Source organism: Procambarus clarkii, chromosome 11 (genome assembly GCF_040958095.1).
Source record: "Procambarus clarkii isolate CNS0578487 chromosome 11, FALCON_Pclarkii_2.0, whole genome shotgun sequence".
NCBI lineage: Eukaryota > Metazoa > Arthropoda > Malacostraca > Decapoda > Cambaridae > Procambarus > Procambarus clarkii.
In genome coordinates this window covers 10,179,122-10,190,445 of record NC_091160.1, presented here as the reverse complement: position 1 = coordinate 10,190,445, position 11,324 = coordinate 10,179,122, and positions in this window count along the sequence as shown.

Below are 11,324 nucleotides of genomic sequence, written 5' to 3'. Positions count from 1 at the left end.
CTCTTTACTTAGATTTCACGTGGCAGGTTCTTGATGACCTCCATAGAAGTGATCATTTCCCCATCCTTCTTTCCTTTCATTTTTCGCCCTTCCCTCTCTTTCCCTAGGTGGCAGTTTGCTAAGGCAGACTGGACCCTATTTACCCTTAGTGCTACTCTCTCTGACCTCTCCCTTCTGCCTCTCTCTCGCGCTCTCCTCCTTTTTCATGACACTGTCTTCAACGCTGCCCTCCGCTCTATTCCTCGCTCTTCCTCTCGGGGTCCGCGGAAGTGCATTCCCTGGTGGAATGCGGACTGTGCTCGCGCTGTCCGCTGTAAGCGTGCAGCCTGGAAGAGGCACCGCCGTAGGCAGACGTCCGATTCTTTTCTTTTCTTTCGGAAAGCGAGTGCGGTGGCCCGTAGGGCCATCCGTACGGCTAAACGTGAATGTTGGGCATCTTATGTCTCAACAATTACGGTCGAAACCCCTCTGGCCCAGATCTGGAAGCGTATCCGCAAGATAGCGGGTAAGTTCGTTCCCGATGTTTCACCGGTCCTTCACCTCCATGATACTCTTGTGGCGGACCCGTTGCAGGTCGCTTCCGAACTGGGTTCCCACTTTTCTTCTGTTAGCTCTGGTCTTCATCTTCCCCAATCTTTCCTTCTTCGTAAACCTGTCCTTGAGTCTCGTCCTTTAGATTTCTGCACTCATCTTCAGCTTCCCTATAATGATCCCTTCTCTCTCTCTGAACTTCGTTCTGCCCTGGCCCTCTGCGGTTCTACGGCGGCGGGCTCCGATGGTATTCATTATGAGATGCTTCGCCATCTCCCTCCGAGCACGTCTCAGTGTTTACTGAGTCTGTATAATCGGATCTGGGAGTCGTCGTCAGTCCCTGAGGACTGGCTCGATGCCGTTGTCCTCCCTGTTCGCAAACCGGGGTCTCTGGGTACTTCCCCTAAGGACTTTCGCCCTATTGCTCTCACAAGTTGTCTGCAAACTCTTTGAACGTATGGTTAACGTTCGTCTGATGTGGTTCCTGGAACACCATCACCTCCTCTCCCCTTCTCAATTTGGTTTCCGCAAGTGCCGCAGCACGACAGATGTCCTGGTGAACTTGGAGGTCTATATTCGTACTGCTTTTGCTGCGAAGACCTCCGTTGTTGCCGTCCTTTTTCACCTGGAAAAGGCTTACGACACCACTTGGCGTTATCATATCCTATCTCAACTTCATTCTTTTGGCCTTCGTGGTCATCTCCCTCTCTTTCTCCGCAGCTTCCTCTCTCATCGTTCCTTTCGGGTGCGCCTTGGTACCGCGCGCTCTCCCTCTTTTTAGCAATACGAAGGTGTGACCCAGGGTAGTGTTCTGAGCACTACTCTTTTTCTGGCTGCCCTCAATGGTCTTCTTTCCTCTCTTCCTTCTGGTGTCTTCTCCGCTCTCTATGTCGATGATCTTACCCTTTGTTGTCAGGGTGATGATTCGCCTCTCCTTCAACGCCGGCTTCAACTTGCAATTGATGCCGTGTCGTCTTGGGCCACAGATCATGGCTTCAAGTTCTCTACTTCTAAGACTTGTGCCATGACTTTTACGCGGAAACGGGTTGTTCTTCGTCCCTCTTTGTCCCTTTATGGTCATCCCCTTGAATACAAAGATTCCGCGAAGCTTTTGGGGTTATTCCTTGACACTCGTTTGTCTTGGTCTCCCCATATCTCTTACCTCCGTGTTGAGTGCTCTAAGGCCCTTACCCAGCTTCGGGTCTTGTCCCATACTTCTTGGGGGGCAGATAGGCGCACTCTCCTTGCTTTACATTCCTCTCTCGTCCTGTCTAAGCTCGATTATGGTTGCCCTGCTTACTCGTCTGCTTCTCCTTCTACTCTTCGCCGTCTTGATGCTTTGCACCATACTGGGTTGCGCCTCAGTTCTGGTGCCTTTCGTTCGACTCCCATCCTTAGCTTGTATGTTGACACTGGCTTCCTGTCTCTCCAGGACCGCCGTGATCGCTACTGTCTTCGCTATCTTGCGCGGTCCTTGCAACATCCTTCCTCTCGCCTCTGTCGTGCTTTAACTTTCACCCCTCCTGCGGTTCCTGTTCCTCTTCACCACCTCCCTCTTTTTGTCCGGTTATCTCGCCTACAGGATTCTCTTTCCGTTCGTATTTCTGATGTTTCTCCTCGTGTTGTTCCTTCTTTGCCCCCGTGGAGGGTCCCTCTTCCGCGGTTTTGTACATCCTTGACCCGTATCACTAAAGCTTTTACCCCTCCTACGGTTCTAAAACGCCTTTTCCTCGAGCACTTTTCTTCTCACTCCCGCTCAGTTTCTTTCTTCACCGATGGGTCTAAGTCAGCGGACGGTGTTGGCTACTCTGTTGTTTTTCCTGATCGCACTTATATGTGTCGCTTGCCTCCGGAGACTTGCATCTTTACAGCGGAACTTTATGCTATTCGTCTCCTGCTTTCTCGTTGTCAGTCTTCCTTTGTAGTTGTTGTTGACTCTCGTAGTGCCCTCATGGCTCTCGGGTCCTTTAATCCGGTTCATCCAGTAGTTGTCGAGATCCAGCATTGGCTGTTTCTCGTTCACAGTAAATTTAAGTCGGTTGAGTTTTGTTGGGTTCCCAGCCATATTGGTGTGTCTTTAAATGAGCGTGCGGATGCTGCCGCCAAGGAAGCTGTCCGCTCTTGTCCCATCTCTCGTAAAGGCATTCCGTATTCCGACTTTTACCCGGTTATCCATTCCTCAGTCCTTACCCGTTGGCAGGCTTCTTGGTTGTCTGTTACTGGTAACAAGCTCCGTACTCTTAAATGTTGTGTTTCCTCGTGGCCGTCCTCCTTCCACCGTAACCGGCGGTGGGAAACAGCTCTGGCGAGGTTGCGTATTGGCCATACTCACTTAACCCATGGTCACTTGATGGAGCACCGCTCTGCTCCTTATTGTCCTAGTTGCATTGTCCCTCTTACGGTCGTGCATGTCCTTCTTGAATGTCCTGACTTCCAGAACGAGCGTGTGTCTTGCTTTCTGACCGCCCCTCGCGGTCACCTGTCCCTCAGTAGAATTCTTGGTGACTCGGATACTTTTGATATCGTTCGCCTTATGCGTTTTTGTTCTCGTATTGGCATCCTTGGTGATATTTAGCGCCCTCTGATTATTTTGCGTATTTGATGGTGCTACATAGCCTTCCCGGTTTGGTGCCTTCTTTTGATAATTACTTACTTACTTACTTGAAACTGTGTATGGAGGCAGCCTCTACCACATCACTTCCTAATACATTCCATTTATCAACCACTCTGACACTAAAAAAGTTCTTTCTAATATCTCTGTGGCTCATTTGGGGATTCAGTTTCCACCTGTGTCCCCTTGTGCGTGTGCCCCTTGTGTTAAGTAGCCTGTCTTTATCTACCTTATCAATTCCCTTGAGAATCTTGAATGTGGTGATCATGTCCCCCCTAACTCTTCTGTCTTCCAGCGAAGTGAGGTTTAATTCCCGTAGTCTCTCCTCGTAGCTCATACCTCTCGGCTCGGGTACTAGTCTGGTGGCAAAACTTTGAACCTTTTCCAGTTTAGTCTTATCCTTGACTAGATATGGACTCCATGCTGGGGCTGCATACTCCAGGATTTGCCTGACATATGTGGTATATAAAGTTCAGAATGATTCTTTACACAAGTTTCTGAATGCCGTTCGTATGTTGGCCAACCTGGCATATGCTGCTGATGTTATCCTCTTAATGTGCTGCAGGAGACAGGTCTGGGGTGATATCAACCCCCAAGTCTTTTTCTTTCTCTGACTCTTGAAGAATTTCCTCTCCCAGATGATACCTTGTATCTGGCCTCCTGCTCCCTACACCTATCTTCATTACATTACATTTGGTTGGGTTAAACTCTAACAACCATTTGTTTGATCATTCCTTCAGCTTGTCTAGGTCTTCTTGAAGCCTCAAACAGTCCTCTTCTGTCTTAATCCTTCTCATAATTTTGACATCGTCCGCAAACATTGAGAGAAATGAATCGATACCCTCCGAGAGATAATTTACATATATCAGAAACAAGATAGGACCGAGTACAGAGCCCTGTGGGACTCCACTGGTAACTTAACGCCAGTCGGAGGTCTCACCCCTCACCGTAACTCTCGGCTTCCTATTGCTTAGTGTTGTAGTTGTGTGTTGGTGGTTTTGTCGCCGTTGATCCTTCTTTACAGACAACCCAACCCACAACTCGGTAGAGTGTTTATACATCACTAGGAGATCACACTAGGCGCTTCTGGCTCTTGGAGAGGGGCTCAACGTCACACGATTAGGGGATGCGGCTCCAACACTTAGCCTCGTTGTCACGTGCACACACCCACTCGAGCCGCTGTGACTCGCCACTCTCCTTATGTGATATGATCTCGATCCCCTTTAACTTGCTAGTTTTCCGTCCTACCCTGTCCACAGCGGTGGTTCTTGGTTCTTTCTCTCTCTCTCTCCTTTTGTACTATTTCATGGGAAGCCTCACTAGGACAAGGTCAATTACCAGCAAATTTGAATACATTTACTGGACAGAGCACATACACAATACATAAACACATATAATAATAATGAACCCTATACTCTATACTATTACAATCAGGTTGCACTCCAACACCATCAGAATTATCATCAGCTTATCAGTGGTATCCTATCTCCTGATTCACCACCTAATATTACCAACCTCCTCAAGTGGGACAAGTCTTATATTTCAATGTTGCACTATCGGCAAGAGAATATATATATCTATGAACATGTACAAGGAAAATCAGCATATGATTGCAATAACATAAATATATCAGTATAAATGTTCCTTGATACACAACAATGATCAGTCGATCACCCTATCAGTCCTATAACACATACATCTGTAGATAATCCAGCCTACGATTGTAACTCTAAACTTCAGTATAAAACACTCCTTGACATAAGAATGTAAACAATCACTCACCGTTCACTGCGTCTTGCACGCTAATAACAACCAAACACTATCAACTCCCTACAAGTGATCATTTAGAACTTCCCTTCCACATCTGGAAGTTCACTACCCTGATCTCTTCAGGTTCTTCCGGGTTTAACTACCAGGATCCTCTGCAGCTCCTCCAGGCTGCTACCATGAAGTTTTTCTTGAGCAACTACGGTGCTTCATCCTTCTGCTAGGGTCCTCCACAGCTCTTCTGGCTGCTACACCATGAAGTTCCCTCGAGCAACTATGGTGCTTCACCACCTCTACAGAAGCACGTGACACTCCTTTTCACTGCTTCTGCTCACAGCTCGAGGTCCTCTCCTCCCCTACCTTGGAGTCTCATTAACTACTCCCTCTGTGCTGGCTTCAAAGTTCTCAGCAACTTCTTCCCAAAGACAAACCTGCAACCCATCGACACTCCAATAAAAATGTTTCCTTATAAACGCATAGACGAAATAATCCACACAATATGTTTGCATCTAACATCTATCCGCTCTCTACATGCAGTGAGTGTGGACTCCCCCGTTGGGCTGGTCCATGCTCCACCTCGTCCGGCGGGCCTCACTCACTCAGGGAGGGTCCGGGCCTCACTCACTCAGGGAGGGTCCGGGCCTCACTCACTCAGGGAGGGTCCGGGCCTCACTCACTCAGGGAGGGTCCGGACCTCACTCACTCAGGGTGGGTCCGGGCCTCACTCACTCAGGGAGGGTCCGGGCCTCACTCACTCAGGGAGGGTCCGGGCCTCACTCACTCAGGGAGGGTCCTCCGCCGCCAGGAGCTGGGCTCCGTCAGTTGGCTTCAGGCTGTCGATAGGAGAGGACACGCTGCTCGTCCCTCCAGCTGTCGCTCTCATCTCCGTCCTCTCATTTAGGCTTCCTGCCTTACCAAAACATTTCTAACTTATAAATAAACATTGCTACTGTCGCTGGGCACACCAACTACAAGCAATCACTATGAACTGGCTTAAATCGTGCTTACCACAGATTGTCTAGTCGAGGGCGCTATCCCTCTGACGGAGCCTGGTCAGGGCGCTCCACACAGCCCACGAAAATGTCTCTGGGCGGCTTAATAAACTCTCCTCGCCATCCAGGACTTGAGACCACAACGTTCTCAGCTCAATTCCACAGCTGGCATGTCTACACACTTCTCTTCTCTTGGAGATATATCACTAGGGGTCCCTTCCTGATGGGAGTTCAAACGGAGCGCGGATTTCCCCCTGCTATGTCTGGCCTCAAGTGAGGTCAAACCCCTCCAGAAGCGAGCCTCATGCCTCCAGCAAAATATCAACATCTCCTAACCAGTCATTTATCTATTTCCTTATTTACTGCCCATAATCTCAAATTGTTCATTGAACCCATCAAGCTATTTTACATCTGTGTTATCGCCTCTATATTTCCTATACTTTCTAGTTAGGTCAGGTTTGTTGAATAACTCTCAAGGGGGAGACTCATTTCTCCTGTAGGCTGAGATCATAACATTAGGTACTCCCTTATCCACTGGAGCTCCTTACCAGCTACACCTGCCTGTCTCTCCAGCTTATGTACCAGCCTCTTATGCAGTACTTATGCGTGTGTACTATGTGTATGTGTGTGTGTCGACAATTAGCTTGTGAGGGCGGTGTGGTTAGAGCGGTGGAGGTGGGAGGCCTCAGTCGGTAGACTGACTGATTTACCATGGTAAATGCGAGAGAGAGGACTAAGTGAATTTGTGGTGGAGGTGTCTACCTTTGTCTCTGTCTCTCTCTGTCTGTCTCTGTCTGTCTGTCTCTCTCTCTCTCTCTCTCTCTCTCTCTCTCTCTCTCTCTCTCTCTCTCTCTCTCTCTCTCTCTCTCTCTCTCTCTCTCTCTCTCTCTCTCTCTCTCAAATATCTAGTAGTCGAAAGCTAAATAATATAGGTTAACTGGAGTAGCGCCTGACTGGTATAAGCAGAACCCATAAACTGTTTACTATGGCTGCTCCCTTTCATAATTACACACACACACACACACACACACACAAACACACAGCGGGAAGTATGGAAGTGTTTACTAGAGTTGGATGTGACAAAGTCTATAGGCTCAGATGGAATCTCCCCTTGGATACTAGAGGAAGGAGCAGAAGAACTGTGCCTGCCACTCTCCATATTGTACAACAATTCACTGGTAACAGGGGAACTGCCAGAAATTTGGAAAGCAGCTAACGTAGTCCCGATATACAAGAAAGGGGATAGACAGGAGGCACTGAACTACAGGCCAGTGTCCCTAACCTGCATACCATGCAAGCTGATGGAGAAGATTGTGCTAAGAAAGCTAATGGAACATCTGGAGCGAAATAACTTTGTAACACAGCATCAACATGGGTTCAGGGATGGCAGGTCCTGCCTCACAGGGTTACTTGAATTCTATGAGCAGGCCACAAAAATCAGGCAAGAAAGAGAAGGGTGGGCAGACTGCATATTTTTGGATTGTCAGAAAGCCTTTGATACAGTACCACACAAGAGGCTAGTGAAAAAGCTGGAGATGCAGGCTGGAATGAAAGGGAAGGTACTCCATTGGATAAATGAGTACCTAAGTAACAGGAGACAACGAGTCAGTGTGAGGGGTGAGGTCTCAGATTGGCGAGAAGTTACAAGTGGAGTCCCGCAGGGGGTCAGTCCTTGGATCTATACTGTTTCTGATATATGTAAATGATCTCCCAGAGGGTATAGAATCGTTTCTCTCAATGTTTGCTGATGATGCAAAAATTATGAGGAGGATTGAAACAGAGGATGATAGGAGGCTACAAGATTACATAGACAGACTGAGTGAATGGTCCAACAAATGGCTGTTGAAGTTCAACCGAGTAAATGCAAAGTAATGAAACTAGGCAGTGGAAACAGGAGGCCAGACACAGGATACAGAATAGGAGATGAAGTACTTAATGAAACGGACAGAGAGAAAGATCTAGGAGTTGATATCACACCAAATCTGCCTCCTGAAGCCCACATAAAAAGAATAACGTCTGCGGCATATGTGAGGCTGGCTAACGTCAAAACAGCGTTCAGGAACCTGTGTAAGGAATCATTCAGAATCTTGCATACCACATATGTAAGACCAATTCTGGTATGCGGCCCCAGCATGGAGCCCGTACCTTGACAAGCACAAGACGAAGCTGGAAAAAGTTCAAAAGTATGCCATTAGACTAGTCCCAGAACTAAGAGGCATGAGTTACGAGGAAAGGCTGCGGGAAATGCACCTTATGACACTGGAAGACAGAAGAGTAAGGGGAGTCGACATGATCACAACCTACAAAATCCTCAGGGGAATCGACCGGGTAGGTAAGGATAAACTATTCAACACTGGTGGTACGCAAACAATGAGACACAGGTGGAATCTGAGTACCCACATGAGCCACAGGGACATTACAAGAAACTTTTTCAGTGTCAGAGTAGTTAACAGATGGAATGCATTAGGCAGTGATGTGGTGGAGGCTGACTCCATACACAGTTTCAAATGTAGATATGATAGAGCCCAGGAGGCTCAGGAATCTGTACACCAGTTGATCAACAGTTGAGAAGCGGGACCAACGAGCCAAAGCTCAACCCCCGCAAGCACAAATAGATGAGTACAAATTGGTAAGTATACACACACACACACACACACACTAGTTTTACATTGGAAAAGGTTCAAAGGTTTGCCACCAGGCTAGTACCTGAACTGAAAGGGTATCAGCTACGAGGAGAGACTACGGGAATTAAACCTCACGTCACTGAGAGACAAAAGAATTAGGGGGGACATGATCACTACATACAAGATCTCAAAGGATCCGAGTCACTTCTGGAGTGTGAGTTTTCAGTTGCATATAGTCCTGGGGACTAATCAGTCTTGTTCCCATTTGTGTTCCTCATGTGAGCCCCAAAGAATGAGGTGATTTGATAAAATACTATGCCCAAGATTACCATCAGAGTGCCGGCGGGCTGATGGGCAAATAGCCTCGGCTACCATCGGCTTTTGTCCGGTCGTGATGGTCGAGTGGATAAGGTGTCCTGTACACATCAGTTGCATTGTGCTCCTGGCAGTATGGGTTCGAGTCACTTCTGGGGTGTGAGTTTTCAGTTACACACACACAGACACACACACACACACATACATACATACATACATACATACATACATACACACACACATACATACATACACACACACATACATACATACATACATACATACACACACACATACATACATACATACATACATACATACACACATACATACATACATACACACATACACACATACACACATACACACATACATACACACATACATACATACATACATACATACATACATACATACATATATATATATATATATATATATATATATATATATATATATATATATATATATATATGACTGAATTGCCGACAGAGATGCCATAACAGCTCAAGCCCTAAGGGAGAAACACCCACCCAGGGCTCCGCGTGAGGACGACATTATACAAGTGGGGGCTACCAGAGCAGAACCTCTCTGGGTAGCTGAATCTGTGGTCCATAAAGCAGCCTTGTCCTTCCCAACAGGATCAGCAGGTGGGTTCACAGGACTAAAACCCAACCACCTCAAGCAAATGCTCAACCCTGCACTGGGTGACATTGCAAAGAACCTCTTGGTGGAACTAACCAGATTCACCAACACATGTCTAGCTGGCAACATACCAGCGACCATACAACCTATCTTTTTTGGAGCATCTCTCTGTGCTCTACAGAAAAAGGATTGAGGGATCAGGCGTCTCGTCGCAAAGGCTGCTGCAAGAACAGTTAGTGATGCAGCGGCCAACATGCTGAAGCCAAAACAGCTCGGGTTTTGCCTGGAAAGAGATGTTGTTGTCTTGCCTATATACTGAATTCTATAGGCAAGACAACATCATCTCTTTCCAGGCGATTAACGATGCATAAGCAACAGGGCTCCATTAAGGAACATATAATCTCTTCCCACAACCAAACCATCACCAGAGAAGTCTTAACAAAAAACACGGAAATCATCGATAGATACAGCGATAGCAGGCGGCTAGATATCTGCGAGGCACTACACATTAAGAAGTAGACACCAGCAATCAACTGCCAATTAATGCACAACTATATTCTACCCACTTCAAGACTCCGCACCAATAAAGAAGCATCAAGAAATATGGGCCAAAAGGCCCTTTGCAGTTACTTCCATTCTTCCCTTTAACTTACAAAATATTATACCCATTGTTTCGTGTTCTGTCTTGTGTTGAAAGTTTGTTTTCACCTCATCCAAAACTGTTGTAACATATCACCTCACCCAAATGCAGATATAAAATCGAAGATGTTTAAGCCCTGTTCAGTTATAGTTGTGTCTCTGTAAACTAAAGTCTTTGAAAATGTAATAAGTTTTACGAAACGCGCTCAAGTGTCGCGTCAGACTAGAAATAAAAATGAATTTTGGAGAATTGATTTTTCAGTTACTATCAACAGTGAAGAAAAATATAGTCTTTCCTGTAGACATATATTATTGTCTTAGCAGTCTTTCCTGTAGACATATTTTATTCAATATGACCGAAAAAGTAAGATTAATAATTCTAACACAAATTTTCTCGATCTTTCTTATGTTTCTTTTCACTGTTGATGGTAATTGAAAAATCAATTCTCCAAAATTCATTTTATTTCTAGTTTGACACGACACTTGAGCGAGTTTCGTAAAACTTATTACATTTTCAAAGTCTTTAGTTTACACACACACAACAATAACTGAATAGAGCTTAAACATCTTCGATTTTTTATACCTGCATTTGGGTGAGGTGATGTTACAACAGTTTTGGATGAGGTGAAAACAAACTTTCAACACAAGACAGAACACGAAACAATGGGTATTGAAGGTAAGAATGGAAGTAATTGCAGAGGGCCTATTGGCCCATATTTCTTGATGCTTTTATATTGGAGCGGAGTCTTGAAGTGGGTAGAATATAGTTGTGCAGTGAACCGACGTCATGACCAAGCCTCAGGGAGCGGGGATAGGCCTAAAGACAGTAAGTCTAGAGTAAGCCATAAGCCACACAAGGTCAGTGGACCCCGCTGTTTTACTTGCGGCCAGCCAGGTCACAAGGCAGCACAGTGTAAGAAGAGCAAGCGTGCAGAAAAGGGGGGAACACACGCACAAATTGCTGGTCTGGGTGCCCACGAGGGAGGTGATCCTCTGGAGCACACCCTGGAGACAGCAAAAGGTTTAGTTAATGGTAAGTGGACCAAGGTCTTTCGAGACAGGGGAGCTACTACTCATATGGTCCGAGAGAGCCTTGTCGAGCCTGGGAACGAGACAGGCAGAACCATTCATGTAAGATACCCTGATGGTACACAGATGAATATGATCGAGGTATCCCTGACTGTTGACACACCATATGTA